This window comes from Leuciscus leuciscus, assembly GCF_965113295.1.
Source record: "Leuciscus leuciscus genome assembly, chromosome: 23".
Taxonomy (NCBI): Eukaryota; Metazoa; Chordata; class Actinopteri; order Cypriniformes; family Leuciscidae; genus Leuciscus; species Leuciscus leuciscus.
In genome coordinates, this window is record NC_138747.1 from 3,889,298 (window position 1) to 3,903,602 (window position 14,305).

General features: G+C 38.8%; 1 protein-coding gene and 1 long non-coding RNA gene across 2 annotated transcripts in view; one reads left to right on the plus strand and one right to left on the minus strand.

Annotated features, from left to right (window-relative positions):
* The window catches only part of LOC309487883 (coiled-coil domain-containing protein 30), a 62,370-nt gene that overhangs the window by 38,357 nt on the left and 9,708 nt on the right, over positions 1 to 14,305 (minus strand). The window lies entirely within an intron of this gene.
* LOC309488037 lies at positions 41 to 7,828 on the plus strand. Its single transcript, XR_014201985.1, has 2 exons — positions 41 to 2,577; positions 3,803 to 7,828. It is a non-coding gene; the product is annotated as an uncharacterized lncRNA (long non-coding RNA).

The window sequence follows — 14,305 nt, forward strand, 5'->3', positions numbered from 1 at the left end:
CAAAAGATGAGATCATTTTTGCTTTTAAACAGCGTGTGTGTGTCTGTGTGTGTGTGATTTTGGTTGGGTGACAGTTACAGTTTGACAAGAGTTTACAGTTTGACAAAAGCACAATGTTGTGTTTTACACAAATATAAGTAGGCTAAACACTTTTTGCAGTTTTAATGATGTCCTGTATGAAAATGACGGAGTATGTTTTTATGTTTCCACTGTTCGATGGCGCCCGTGCCTCTCTCTCTCTGACACACACACACACACACACATTCCAGCATTGCAATCTTGACATCGCAGCCTGTTCATTCTGCTGCATTCACACCAAGCGCGAATAGAGCGTCAAATTTGCGTCTAGTTCGATGATTGAACAGTTTGAATCCATTCGCGCGTCAAAAGTGAATAGGACGCGCCGCGCGCGTATAATGATAAAGCGAGCATTTGAAGCGATATAGACGCGCGTTCAGAGCTAAGGCAGGGCTACAGATTAGGTGTCCCTAAAGAACCCGCATATGTCTATGCGCGTATCTAACAGTATCGTTAGTTCCGTATTACATTAAATAATGTGCACGCGAGTTTTATTTATTTTTATACCGTGTATTCTATGTGTAAATCCATGCACCCCTAATAGGTATCGGATCATAGGTATCGGATAATTTTTTTTCTCCCCTCCGATATCCGATCTAGCGTTTTGGGCCAGTATCGGCACGATACCGATGCCGTGGATCGGATCGGGACATCCCTACTTAATACATGGCTGCAAAAAACCTGCAATATAAAAGGAGTGAACTTCATTGACAACTTCAATCTTTTCTGGAGTCAGAGACAACTGTTTCATCGGGATGGCCATCACCCAAACAAACTTAGTTCAAGAGTGTTAAAGGACAATATCTACTTCTCCCTCAATCATCCTTCTGCAGTGTGTGCCAATCTGAACGGCACACACACACCTGGACACAGTATGAATGACCACGGGACTTCACTTCAGCAGCAAAATGGACATGCGGTTGACATATCACACAAGGACAATGATAACACCACTCCGCCACAACAACCTCTGCTCACGGACACAATCTCAGCTGAGCCCTGCCCACAGAGCTCACCACAGACAGACACATTAGAACTGCTCCAAGATTCAGCACCCAAGGACGACTTCGTTTTTCGGTTCGGTTTGAATTTCGTTATACCCCTACCTGCCACTGAAGCTAGATCTGTGTCTGTCAAGAAGAGATGCTTAAATGAGAACACTAGTGTACTATTTATGAAGGCAAAAGTGTGTTAAAGGGTTAGTTCACCCAAAAATGAAAATTCTGTCAGTAATTACTCACCCTCATGTTGTTCCAACCGCGTAAGACCTTCGTTCATCTTCGGAACACAAATTAAGATATTTTTTGATGAAATCTGAGAGCTGATCACTTCTCCGTAGGCTGCTAGGTGGCCCAAACTTGCTGGCCCAGAAAAGTTATTAAAGAGATCGTTAATATAGTCCAAGTGACTACAGTGGCTCAATCTTAAGTATATCAAGCGACGAGAATACTTTTTGTGCGCAAAAACAAACAAAAATAACGACTTTATTCCACTATTCATTTCCTTCTCTCTGGGCCTCTAGTTGGTTCACGTAGTGTTTTTGCGCTGCGCGTCACACACATGACCAGCGTCGGCCAATAGTGAGCCTACGTGGTGACGTGTAACACAGACGCGCTGCGCAAAAACACTACGAGGCCCAGAGAGAAGGAAATGAATAGTGGAATAAAGTCGTTATTTTTGTTTGTTTTTGCGCACAAAAAGTATTCTCGTCGCTTGATATACTTAAGATTGAGCCACTGTAGTCACTTGGACTATATTAACGATCTCTTTAATAACTTTTCTGGGCCAGCAAGTTTGGGCCACCTAGCAGCCTACGGAGAAGTGATCAGCTCTCAGATTTCATCAAAAAATATCTTAATTTGTGTTCCGAAGATGAACGAAGGTCTTACGCGGTTGGAACAACATGAGGGTGAGTAATTACTGACAGAATTTTCATTTTTGGGTGAACTAACCCTTTAACACACTTTTGCCTTCATAAATAGTACACTAGTGTTCTCATTTAAGCATCTCTTCTTGACAGACACAGATCTAGCTTCAGTGGCAGGTAGGGGTATAACGAAATTCAAACCGAACCGAAAAACGAAGTCGTCCTTGGGTGCTGAATCTTGGAGCAGTTCTAATGTGTCTGTCTGTGGTGAGCTCTGTGGGCAGGGCTCAGCTGAGATTGTGTCCGTGAGCAGAGGTTGTTGTGGCGGAGTGGTGTTATCATTGTCCTTGTGTGATATGTCAACCGCATGTCCATTTTGCTGCTGAAGTGAAGTCCCGTGGTCATTCATACTGTGTCCAGGTGTGTGTGTGCCGTTCAGATTGGCACACACTGCAGAAGGATGATTGAGGGAGAAGTAGATATTGTCCTTTAACACTCTTGAACTAAGTTTGTTTGGGTGATGGCCATCCCGATGAAACAGTTGTCTCTGACTCCAGAAAAGATTGAAGTTGTCAATGAAGTTCACTCCTTTTATATTGCAGGTTTTTTGCAGCCATGTATTAAGTAGGGATGTCCCGATCCGATCCACGGCATCGGTATCGTGCCGATACTGGCCCAAAACGCTAGATCGGATATCGGAGGGGAGAAAAAAAATTATCCGATACCTATGATCCGATACCTATTAGGGGTGCATGGATTTACACATAGAATACACGGTATAAAAATAAATAAAACTCGCGTATAGACATTTGCGGGTTCTTTAGGGACACCTAATCTGTAGCCCTGCCTTAGCTCTGAACGCGCGTCTATATCGCTTCAAATGCTCGCTTTATCATTATACGCGTGCGGCGCGTCCTATTCGCTTTGGACGCGCGAATGGATTCAAACTGTTCAATCATCGAACTAGACGCGAATTTGACGCTCTATTCGCGTTTGGTGTGAATGCAGCAAAATGAACAGGCTGCGATGTCAAGATTGCAATGCTGGAATGTGTGTGTGTGTGTGTGTGTCAGAGAGAGAGAGGCACGGGCGCCATCGAACAGTGGAAACATAAAAACATACTCCGTCATTTTCATACAGGACATCATTAAAACTGCAAAAAGTGTTTAGCCTACTTATATTTGTGTAAAACACAACATTGTGCTTTTGTCAAACTGTAAACTCTTGTCAAACTGTAACTGTCACCCAACCAAAATCACACACACACACACACAGACACACACACGCTGTTTAAAAGCAAAAATGATCTCATCTTTTGGACATTCATCATATTGCATTGGTTTTCATTTCTTGTCCTAAAACAGAGCACTAATCTGTTTATTTTTAATTTACACATTCTACATTGATTAAAAAAGAAAATCAAATGTGTTTTTAAAAGTAGTATTATTTTATACAGAAATAAATGATTTATAATTCAGATTAGAATAAAGTTAAAGTTAATAAAAATTTTAAGGAAACAAATATATTGATCTAAAATATAGCAAATTAATTTTAAATTCATTCAGGTTACCAAACATATCTCAAGGTCTTTTGAATAAAGTGTGGCAGTCTTTCATTATCAACTGTTGTTGTGGACTATATACTGGGGAAGTATTTGTTCTCCATTTGAGTGAGATGTTCTTATGTGGCTAATTGAGCAAAGTGCTTCCATATATTTTATTATTAGTAGTATTAGTTCAAGAATAAAATAAAAATATCGGATTGATATCGGTATCGGCAAATAGCCAAAGCTGCGGCATCGGTATCGTATCGGAAGTGAAAAAGTGGTATCGGGACATCCCTAGTATTAAGCCCAAGCAACCGTGAAAACCTGTTTGTTCCTCTTGCTGGGAGTGGTCCACTGATGAATGTTTGAACTTTCAGTCTTTTAAGTGTTTCAAAAAGTTCATTGAAATCCTTCTTGAGTTCTGACTGCTCTTTATGAATATCATTCTTCCCCACATGAATGATGAGTCGATTTGCAGTCTTATATTTCATCAGAATGTTCTGAAGTTCCCTGTTTATATCAGAAGTTGTTGCTTGTGGAAGGCAGCATGTAGTTGTATCCCTGCAGCTAATGTTTCTGATTATGGAGTCTCCCACTATCAGAGTCCTGGGCTCGGCTGCGCTCTGAGCTGAGTGCCGCTGTCTGCTCGACCTTGAGCGCCAGTTAGCATCAGTGTTAGCTACTGGCTGATTCAGTCTGTGTTCGATCACATTCATCACGTTTGGGGATTCCTCATTTACATTCATTAGTACTTGAAATCTGTTCTCAAGATGTATAGGCGGTGGTAGGAGACCAGTGTTTGCAATCCTTGTCAGAGTTGTATCTGGGGTAGAGGATGCTACTGCGGTAATATGTGAGGCTCGTGACAATCTGATGTCTCGAGTGCCTTTGGGTCTCGCTCCCTGTTTGTGCCATCGATTTGTAAGTCGATCGGCTTGTTTCTCTACCTGTTGAGGAGCACTAGTTTCATGGGACTCACCGGCTATATGCTGAGGGTGTCCATGACGAAGCTCTGTTGTGTGTTCCGTCTGGTTTGGTGGTCCCGTACGTAACTTTGTTTCAAGAAGTTAGTGCAGCAAGTAGATTCTTGAACCAGAAGAGGCATTTTCTCTCTTATCCTTATGAGTGTAGGCAGTTGTGTTTTCCTTTCCCCGGAATGTAAGCTGGTCGGGTAAAAGAATTCTGCGTTTTTGTAATAATCCAAACTTTGTCGTTTGAGCACTGTGCTGATTTGCTGAAGTTAAAATTAGGTGATAAAAGGAAATAAAATATGAAAATATGGGAGAGATAAAATGTAAAAGCGATAGAGCAAAGCGCGGAGCAGTTAGCAAGAGGGTCCGAACAGTAGCTGTGCAGGAAGTTCCTCTCCTTTCCTTTCCTTTCCTTTTAAGAAGTTTCTTAATAAAGACATGGAACTCTCATCACGGTAAAACGCAATGAACGAGCGTCACTCTTTTACTTTCGTTTTCAACAACGTAATTTTCTTCAGGGAAAACCAATCAAGGAAAACATATCAGGGCTCGACAGTTAAAGGGTTAATTTAGTGATAACAATTAATTAATAAAGCGGTCATTTGCCAGGTTAGGTGTTCATATAGCCTATCTCTGAAAATATGCGATTTAAAAAGCCCATTTCGAGTCTTGACTCAATTTCGACCAAATACATAACGTTAGCAAACTGTTACTGCGGTTATGGGATAGCTTACATTAACGTTACAGCACGTTATCGTTGACGTTAGCTCACTTTAACGTTAATAAAAACCTTTTCTACTTTACCTCTCTGGATCTTTGGGGAATCTATGAAATGCTAGTTGATTGGTTGTACACTGGTAGTTGTTGCAGTCGATGGCAGAACACTGTTTTCTTTGTTTCCAATTATTTCCAGACATAATGTTAATGCTGTATACGGTAGTTGTGCTAACGGTAAAGCCGTTGGTTCAGTCCAAAATGGCGACAGCGCGACAGCAGCGCCATCTAGCGATTGTTGTCAAAACTGCAACGGAGTTTCGCCTCTTGGTACTTTTATACTCTTTGCTCCTACTGGCGGTTTAGTTTCAAAGTAGCCTATCATTCTTTTCAACATTCCTTATTTGTATATTGAAAAAATATTTACACTCTCAAAGTCTCATTTAATACAGTTTTAATTTTTCAGTGTAAATTATTTAATTTGATTGGTAACAGCCTAGTGTCTTATCATTTTAATTTAATAGATTGATTAAATTTAAGAATTTGAAATGAACAATGAACTGAACAAAAAATTATTCTGAGTGTTTTCAAACAGTGATGTAATGAAACATTGACAATTTATGTTTGAAGGGAGTAAAGCCTCTGATTAGCCTATTAAGGAAATGTAATTCTGCCAAAAGAAGAACTTTTATTTTAAATAAATGTTCATTTTAAATCAGCCTACTTCAGTGTGATATGCTACCATATTATCATGCTTAAAGGGATAGTTCACTTTGAAATTAATTTTTGGTATGTTTTAGCTTACCTCAAGGGCATCCAAGATGTAGGTGTCTTTTTTTCCGCAGTAGTTTCAATTTTTATATTTTTAGGTCAAACCGTTCTTGTCTGTCAGTCATATAATGCAGGTCTATGGTCATTATCTCAAAACACAAGCACAGAGTCCAAATTAAAACAATTCCCCGTCGTCCAAATTAAACAATTCCCCATCGTAAGTACACATTGATGGCCTAAGACACGAAACGAGCGGTTTGTGTGAGAAAACGAACAGTATTTATATCGTTTTTACCACTTATACGCAGCCATGTCCGAGTGATCTGATCTGACGTGTGCGCAGACTGGTGCATAGATATATACACACTAGATGTCGCCTTAAAGACATTCGTTCCAATGAACTGCCGTAGACAAGGCGACATCTAGTGTATATATCTATGCACCAGTCTGCGCACACGTCAGATCAGATCACTCGGACATGGCTGCGTATAAGTGGTAAAAACGATATAAATACTGTTCGTTTTCTCACACAAACCGCTCGTTTCGTGTCTTAGGCCTTCAATGTGTACTTATTGACTTAATGTGTAGATAATGACCATCGACCTGCATTATATGACTGACAGACAAGAACGGTTTGACCTAAAAATATCAAAATTGAAACTACTGCGGAAAAAAAGACACCTACATCTTGGATGCCCTTGAGGTAAGCTAAAACATACCAAAAATTAATTTCAAAGTGAACTATCCCTTTAACACTAAGAATTTGAATAATTGTATTGTGATAATTATTGTGATAATAATAACTGTATTATTATTAGCCCGGTTCTGTCAACTCTGCACTGGCTCCCTATTAAACATTGTATACATTTTAAAATATTGCTGATTACTTACAAAGCACTAAATGGTTTAGCTCTGCAGTACTTGAGCGAGCTCTTAACGCATTATAGTCCTTCACGTCTATTGCGATCTCAAAATTCCGTCCAGTTGATAATACCTAGAATATCAAAATGGACTGCTGGCGGTAGATCCTTCTCCTATTTAGCAACAAAACTTTGGAACAGTCTTCCTAACATTGTCCGGGAAGCAGACACACTCTGTCAGTTCAAAGCTAGATTAAAAACACATCTCTTTGACCTAGCATACACATTATAGACTTTTATAATTCTATATTAGGCTGCATAGGTTAGGCCAGCCAGAACCGGGAACACTTCCCATAAATCCTGATGTACTCGTTACATCATAAGAAGAATGGCGTCTACGCTAATATTAGTCTCTCTGTTTATACCGAGGTTTACCGCAGTCCACCGGATCCAGGCCATATCCAGATCTGATGAAGGACCAGCGCCTGGACACGACGACAACGCAGTCCTGAAGTGTCAACCAGTCTCTCCGTTTCCTGAAGTGAGGTGGATCCCGGTCGTATCCAGATCAGATGGTGGATCTGCACCTGGACCCTAACCATGACACATCCCTGAAGTGCCAGCCTCATCAGCCCTGTGAAGGCCTCATCGACACAACCAATCTGACTTCTGACCTGTAATGCTGCCTGGATCATAATCATACACTGTTCGCTCGTTGGCCAGAGGAGAACTGGCCCCCGACTGAGCCTGGGTTCTCCCAAGGTTTTTTTCTCCATTTAATGACCTGATGGAGTTTTAGTTCCTTGCCACTGTTGCCTTGGCTTTCGGCTTGCTTAGTTGGGGACATTTAATATTCAACAATATTATTGATCTGCCTTATTAAGGGTGGACGACGATGCAATTTTCTTCTAGAAACAAACTTTGTTGTATTATTTTCATGTTATCAATGTGAAGCTGCTTTGATACTATCTGTATAGTAAAAAGCGCTATATAAATAAAAGTGACTTGACTTGACAAACGAGCAGGATTATGTGCCCCACTGTATATATATTTTGTATATATTAATGTAATGTGTATATATATAATGTATATTATATATACATATAACATACATTATATGTATATATAATATATGTATAATATATGTATAATAATGTGTATGTAAGACTGAAAATACTGGTTGAGGCCTGATTTATGGGACAAAAGGGCCCTGCTGGCCAGAGCCATAGAGAGAGAGAGCTGCGACACTCTTTGATGTCGCCGCTATGGCTGTCACGTGGTTCATGTAAGCCCCAATAGTTCCAAAATATACGCTGGCTGTCATGTTCTTCTATGGGACAGACAGCAGCGATTGCATTATTGAACGGTAAATATAAAATAAAACACACACCCAAGTACTTTTTCAGCTGTTATTGCATTTTGTTAATGTCAGTTTTGCATTTGGAGATAAGTTTTAGGCTATATTTTTGGAGGGAAAAGCTTAGTGTTCATGTTCGCATGGGTAGTAGCACTGGCTTTAGCGGCTCTAACTTAACTTTTCCATATCATTCATCTGATGATGGACGTCTCATGATATTTATTTTAGCTCAACTGGGCGTATTAGGCTATTGATTCCCGTGATTTTGCTTAGGTCTGCCGTGGCGGTCTGTTCAGAATTCGCTTAGAAGCTAGCTCACTTCTTCTGATGAAAGTGGCCACCCCCAGGACCACAACGTGAAACATGATCATGTTAAGACTAAGAATATAATTTTAAGATTAAGCCATACACATATTAACAAAACTATAACAGATTAAAAACGAATTTACGCTTTTATGTTTGGGTATATAGGTGCAGAGAGAAGATTTTTCTCTATGGCTCTGGGTTAGTGTACAGAGTAGGCTAAGAGTAAGGGTAGATGTAACTCAATCCAATTAACTAACAAAACACTTGTAACTTCTGTTACAGCTATTGAGACATCAGTTAAGCATGGCTTATACAAATGAAGGTTTTCAAATAAAATATTTTTATTAAACAATGACAGACAACAAAAATGTGTGCTTGTGTGTGAACAAGAAAAACAAAAACCAGGGGCAGGTGATCCATGAAACAGACCAGGTGATGGCCATAACAATCCTAGAGGTCCAGCATTGTTCTCACAAGCCGCTTCCCTCAAGACAACAAAACATAATGAAAAGTTAGTATATCCCAAAAAATGTAATTAAATAAAGTTGCTATAAAGGTGGTAGCGATTCATTACCGAACTCTTACTGTCACAGCTGACGAAGTCGCGCTAGCTAGCAGGCAGAGCTTGAAAATTGGTTGAAACAACCAACATAAAATATAAATAATTACGCTGTACAAATGAAGACCAGTATAAACATCGCAAAGGGCCTCTGATACAATATAGACAGTTGACAATTCAAAAGAGGTCGATATTTCAGAAACTTACCTCTGGAACAACTCGACACGCAGCAATGTAAGTGAATGGTGTCCAACGCCCAAATGACAGTGTTTGGAACTAATCCGATCTTCAAATCCCGGAAGTAGGCGGTTAAAAGCGCCGCCATTTTTTACAACGGAGGTCTATGGGAGTGTCGCAACTCTTTCTCTCTATGGCTCTGCTGCTGGCTAATTAACATTTGACCTCCCCCATACAACCTGACTTCCTCTCAGAAACTAGGAACTCACACAAGAACATGGTTTAATGTGAATATTTAACATTGACTGTTATGTTTTTGGTGTCATTTGAAATGTCTCAAAGTGAGTGGTACAGATATCTCATATCCAGATAGATAAAATAAAAGGTAATAAGGTTTATAGAAGTTTAGAGAAAACTGGTTAGGCCATTTGAGGGTGGTCTCCCCCACCCCTCATGTCACCTGGTCAGGAGGAAACTGGTTAAGCCATTTGAGGGTGGTCTCCCCCATCCCCCATGTCACCTGGTCAGGAGGATAAAGGAAGGTGTGCTCGGGCTCTCTGGGTCTTCTTTGCTGGGTACGAATGGAATAGGTGGTCTCTCTCTCTCTCTCTCTCTCTCTCTCTTTCCCTTTCTCTCTCTCTCTCTATCTCAGGTAGGCTACAAGCTGGGTAAGATTATTTGGTGTAACCAATGTATAACCATGTTCTAGATATTTGAATTGATTGTGGAATTGATCTCTGATATCTGAAATATTAAATTGTTACATGTGATTATTCTAACTGATTTTGATATTGTTCATTTAATGGTTAAAAGGAATAGTCATACATTTGCTCACCTTTAGTGAGGCACAGATGTTATTAAAACCTTTCATTTATGGAGTCAGATGAAGTAACGAGTAAATACATATGATTAATGTATTACAAATTTAACCAACCAATACTTTGCATGAGTGAGGACAGAACGCGTGAAACCTTCCCCATGTATTGGCGAACCGGCAATTGGACCAATATAGCGGGCCTTACATGTATATATATATATATACACTATTATTTTAAAATAATGCATCCTCATTGACAAAAGACATTTATAGGCTATGCTAACAACACATAAAAGCTGGCGTTAGTTTTTCATTGTTTTTTTTATGTTCATGAAGGACACAAAATTGGAAAAAGACAACATTATTTTTTATGGAATGACCCAGATATTAAGAGCACGTGAAGATGCATAAAATATTGTATTAAAATACTAAATGTTCCTTTCCTCTTATTAGAGTATTTAGCCTGTTTATACTAAATAAAATAAATAAATAAAACCACAAATGTACAGAACAAGATAAAAATAGTTCAGTTTGGTTGAGCGGAAAGATTGAAACCCTTCACAGGGGATTTGGGTGAGAACTGATGTTTGTCTGGGTGGTCTGTGTTTCATCCAACAGGAAATATCATATCAGAACATCATTGCATTGAGTGTTGTGTAATTATGTAACAGACTCTCTCTGGGTTTGGGCGGACACAAACTCAAGCCCATTTTTAACTAACCCAAAGCTGTGGAGCTGTGAAGGAAACTCCTCCTCTAACCGAGCTCACATTCCTTCTTGGACCGTTTTTCCCAAACGTGGGAGTCTATGGAGAGAGTGAGTGAGTGAGTGAGTGGAGGAGATGAGAGAAGGGGAGGAGACCAGCTAAGAAACAACACTGGACTTCAGACGAAAGTTTTCCGAAGATCTGTTGGTACGAGCACACTCAAGGTAAGCTGCATTTTTATTTCTTCAAAAACAGCGAGTATTTCCTCTCTTAAAATGAGTACTTCCAGACTTTTTAGAGCCTGATGTTCCATGGATGTACTGGTGCATAAAGAACCTATAGATCATCACGTTTACTTTAATGCACAAGAACCCTTAAGACCTAAAAGTCACACCAAGAATATGTCATTTCAAAAGAACCCTATAAAATAGTTCATATGATCCTGAACCTAAGAGTCAAACTATTTATGTTCTCCGAGACATTCTTCTGTTTGTTTGTTCATATAACAATCCAGAAAAATCTTAGATGTGGAAAAGATTATGTAATCAAAATGTGTCTGTTCTGTTCTGTGTGAGGTGTTTCTGTAGCTTTTATGATTGGTAATTACAGCTCTATAATTTAAAGAACATCTTAGGAAAGTCTTGCATGGCAGAGAGAGTGACTAAAGAGCAGGAACTGTCCGAATCTGTTCCAGGAACACGTAATGAGAAGCTCCTGCATGTAAACATGAGAGGTGGGGGCCGATTTAATGAAAACCATGAGTTAGAGAATGTTGTCTAAATACGTAATCTTACGGCCACCACAAAGGGCCTCTTGGTCTCTGATTTGGGAAGAGATCTGAAACGCAGTGCGAGTTATTTTCACTGCACAGTAGTGACATAGAGGGTGTGGAATCTTGGGATCCGTGTGTGTCGATCCCAATCTTCCTTCCCCATCCCGATCCGTCACACAGTCCTTGTATGAATGCAGGTTTTGTTGGATTCAAGCAGAAGTCTCCATTCATCTTATGGACGGAAAAGTCATGGAACGTTTGTGGAATTGCTATATGCTTTGCGTCTTGGAAACATGATGATGCAAAAGCGTCTAGCAGTGAGGTGAAAATTCATTTATAGGTATGACACCATGTATTATTACAGTGCTTGAATCAAAGTTCACACGCAAGTCCTACATTTTTCCCTGGAAAGATTCTGTCAGCAAATGGCATCATTTTGATCAAGAAAACTTCCTCATGCAGTCGAGAACATTTCCAGAGAGCCTCTATTTGGCATCATACACCAGTTTTATTCAGCAATGATACATCAAATTGATCACTTTGTTACAAAATATATTTTGAACTTTCTACTCATCAAAGAATCCTGAAAACCAAGTGAATCAGTTCCCACATTGATGATAATCAGAAATGTTTCTTGAGCAGCAAATCATCATATTAGAATGATCATGTGACACTGAAGGCTTGATGCTGAAAATGCAGATTTGATCACAGGAATAGATTAAATTTTACAATACATTCAAACAGAAAACGGTTCTTTTAAATTTTAATAATATTTCACTGTTTTACTTTATTTCTGATCAAATAAATGCAGCCTTGGTGAGCAAAGAGACTTCTTTCAAAAACATTAAACTTTTGACCTGTATAGGATGCACATTCACATCAGATAGAACAGGAGAACGTTTATCTTTCAGTTTGTTTAATCTCATTCAATGCTAGAGAACAGACTATATGTTTACACAGCGCTCATAATGTCGGCTACATCAGAGGCTTTTTAGACACATTGATAAATCCCAAATGATTCCTCATTTTCCTTTGTGAGTACATGAGATGGAAGTTCTCTAACAGAAATTCTTCTTCTTCTACCGACAGGATCCACCAAAATGTCTTTCCTGTTGATGTTTGTGACCGTTCTGCATTTGGTCACCCTGGCCATACTCTTCATTGCCACCATGGAGAAGGTTAGTCAGAACTGCAATAAAGAAACTGACAAACACACATGACCTCTGAACTATGCATTTGCTCATACAATCAAAATGTGCTCAAAATTGTCTTCTGCTGCATATTATATATATATATATATATATATATATATATATATATATATATATATATATATATATATATATATATATATATATATATATTATAAATGTAAATCACTGGAGATCAGGTGAAGCTCTTTTTCCAAAAATTGTGAAACATTTTAACAAATGAAATTTGAGAAACTCACATTTTTTAAAAGCATCTACACATCATTACATCTTAGGGGCCATTTACACTACACCGTTTTCAACTAAAAACGGAAAACTTTTTATGCTTTTTCTAGTCCTGGTGGACTTTGGGAGACATCGAGAACACGGATCTCTGGTATAAGTGCACCTATGACAACTCCACAGAAACCTGGTTATGTGCATCTGTCAAGGAGAATGGTGGGTTCCTGTTTTTAAACAGTATGAGGCAAGGCTATTAAACAAAAGTCCTAAACTAGTTTTTGTTAATACAAAAAGTTATTAACTCTTTCCCCGCCAGCGTATAAAAAAAAAGAAAAAAAAAGTTGCCAGCCACCACCAGCGTTTTTGATCATTTTCACAAAAAATATTTTGTTGTATGAATATCTGAAAATACAACATATCAAAAGAAAAGAACAGACCCTCAGCTTTTAAACTAAAAAACCTGTTTTATTCTAGCATCTAGCATTTTATTTTATTCTTTTTCTTTTTTTTTATCAACACTTGAAAATGGGGAAGTTTCCTTAAAAAAAGCATTTTGTTTGGAGTTGAGAGTTAAGCCAGTCATCAAAATATAGAAAATTGCACTAATTGAAAATAAAATGGTATTTGGGGTTAAGGTTACGGAAACTACATTTAGCATGGTAAATACACAAATCAAACATGAACTGTTAATAAAACACATGGACACTGATTTGAATGAATAGAATGAACATACATGCATGCAAATCCTTCCCAGCTTTCATTACTTACAAACTGACAACGCAATGACGTTGCATGCTCGTAATTTCATTTGCTCTTTATATGTAGATATGCAAACAATAACAAGCTACGCAAATAGTGTTAGAATAATGACACTGACATAAAGCCTGACATCTCACTTTACAGCAGATACTGAATCAATGCATGTTACATAAAAGGCATCTCTGACAGAAGAGTCAACAGTGTTTACAACACACATGTCTTTCAAAATAAAAGTCTCACATCAGAAAAAAAACATTTAGAGTTATGTTTATTTATTTATTTGACTGCACACCTGGTCGCGACCCACCAGATGAGAGACTACATTTCTACACCGAGGATGACGAATAATCTTTGTAAATAAATAGTTATTTGTGATATTCTTCTCTCTCAGAATGGCTGCAGTCAGTCCAGGCCCTCATGATATTATCTGTAGTGCTCTCCTCCATCTCCTTCATGGTGTTCCTCGGACAGCTCTTCACCATGTCCAAAGGAGGACTTTTCTACTTCACTGGTCTATGTCAATGTTTTGCAGGTAAGTGTTTTCATTAATTACTTATAAACTGATTATATATCATTTTGTATTAATTTAGGTAGGTTGGACTAGTAGGTAGG